Source organism: Austrofundulus limnaeus, unplaced genomic scaffold (genome assembly GCF_001266775.1).
Source record: "Austrofundulus limnaeus strain Quisiro unplaced genomic scaffold, Austrofundulus_limnaeus-1.0 Scaffold7, whole genome shotgun sequence".
NCBI lineage: Eukaryota > Metazoa > Chordata > Actinopteri > Cyprinodontiformes > Rivulidae > Austrofundulus > Austrofundulus limnaeus.
The window spans coordinates 5842830-5844922 of NW_013952409.1; the positions used below are offsets into that span (position 1 = coordinate 5842830).

The 2093-nt window shown below is 37.8% G+C and overlaps 1 long non-coding RNA gene across 2 annotated transcripts in view; it reads left to right on the top strand.

Moving 5' to 3' along the window:
* The first annotated feature begins 706 nt into the window (after positions 1-706).
* The window catches only part of LOC106537250 (uncharacterized), a 46129-nt gene continuing 44742 nt past the window's right edge, over positions 707-2093 (top strand). The window contains exon 1 of one of the 2 annotated variants that reach the window (XR_001312626.1): positions 707-810. This is a non-coding gene — a long non-coding RNA (uncharacterized LOC106537250). The remainder of the gene's footprint in view (positions 811-2093) is intronic. The other variant, XR_001312625.1, reaches the window with a different exon arrangement.

The following is a 2093-nucleotide window of genomic DNA, read 5'->3' on the forward strand; positions in this document are numbered from 1 at the left end:
CAGAAGCAGGCCGTTAAATGTTAAGTAAAGCCTTTTACCCCAGCCTTGTAGTGGAATAGTCGCCTGACTAGAAATTCAATGAGGAGCGTGAGTAGAAAGCTGCAGGTTGTTGAAATGCTCTGCAGACTCAGAGAGTTGCTTTAGAACCAGCCTGTGAGGAACTGTGGTGTGGGATTACTGCAAGTTAGAAACAGGATATGATCTGGTTATCACAAAACTGTTTTATTTAAAAAAAAAAGTCTTTTTTTTTATTATTAGGATGCTGAGAAAGGTTGTGTGTAACCATTAGACCAGTCAGAGTATTTGAACATGTGACAGATGCTGTTATTCATAGTCAGAAATYGCTTCTGTGGGATTTTCTGTTTTTTTCGTACCGTCACAAACTACAGCAGAGATTTTCCCAGATGCTGTATTCGTGGTCAGTAATAGTAAGCTTGTGTTTAGTCATTTGACATCATGTGGGATTTATTTCAAAGTCACAGAGTGTCAGAAGCTTTGATGTTTTTAATAAGAAGAGCATTTTATGAATGTCTTCAGTTTATTAACCGATTGTTGTTCGGGTCGAGTATTTCCCACAAGGCTGCTCTGTGTGTTCCAGGCTGGCACAGTGTGGTCATTTTTCTAAACATCGGTCATTAAACACCCCTTTGTTGTTGTTGTTGTTGTTGTGCAAGCCCTGAGTGTAACGTGTACGTTTTCAATCGCAGTAAAGTTGATTCACACCGGTCCCTGGTTTTCCTTCTGTTTGACAGGCTGTCACCGGTGAACCACAGAGCCCACTGCCTCTGATTTCCAACCACGTCTGAGCTGGTAAGAAACTTCTCTAAGTTCTACTGCGTTGTTGTTTTCAGTTATGGCTCAGTGGTGTCMCAAGTATTTTATCCAGTTAATATAATGAGATTTGCTTGTGAAGTATTTCTCTCAGTCGATGTTTTGTTTTACTCACGCTAAAGTGTCTGCTTGTGATTTTAGCCATAAGAAGTAAATTAAGAAAATGAGAACATGTAACAAAACAGAATTGGACAAATATCACAACATTTTTTTTTTTTGCTCCTGAAAGTGGGGAATTGTGGGAAGCTTTTTTTTTTTTTGTTTTGTTTTTGTTTTGTCAGAAAAGACAATAGAAATTGCAGGAAATGGGCCCCTGGGAGCAAATTACAGACTGGAGGCTGAGTTGTTGCTGCGGTATGAGCTTATTTCCTGCCCACCTACTTCCAAGCTGTGCAGTGGTTTAAAGGAAAGAACTTATTGCACATCCACACACGCTCGCATGCAAGCCATGTGTTTTATGGACGTATTCAGCAAATGTTCCCGTGTCGCCMTTTGCCAGTCATCTGTGAGCAAACAGCCTTTTTATGAGGGTCACCAAAGAGTCAGCAGAAATCAGAAGGCTTGTTTCTTTATACATTTAAGTTCATTTCTTTCAGCGAAAAATAATTTTACTTTTTGAAATACTGTATTTATCTAGTTTGAAATGTAAACATTAGCTGTGTGTTGCTATGTATTTTAGCTTGTTTATATAAGCTTTTACTATGTTAACAGCCTGCCAAACACATGAGCTTCTGCTTGTTGTTGAAAATGATCCGCTGCGCTCCCGGAGCAGGAGGCGATTATTAAATTAGCAAGATGGACTTCTGAGCAAGCGAACGTTCGCATCCTCTTTTCATCTTTCAACTAACAAGAAAACAAAAACAAGTTTTTCCCTCCTCCAACTCCGGTATGAAAAATACAACTACAGCTGTTAATGCCTTGCTCTGTGTGACGTACAGCTGGAGGGAGGGAGAAAATCAGAGCCGTAGAGTAATTAAGTACAAATACTTTGTTACTGTTCTTAAGTTGATTTTTTGGGTATCTGTACTTTACTTGAGTAATTATTTTTCAGCCTACTTTTTACTTTTACTTCTTACATTTTCACACAATTATCTGTACTTCCTTACATTTTATAAAAATGCAAGAAGTAAAAAGTCGTTACATTTATTCCATTTTTGCTTGTTTTCGTTCCAGCGTTTTATTATAAAAAAATAAATACTATCCATATAAATTGTGCCTACTAGACAGTGAATTTAATTGTGGTTGAATGAGAAGTATAAATA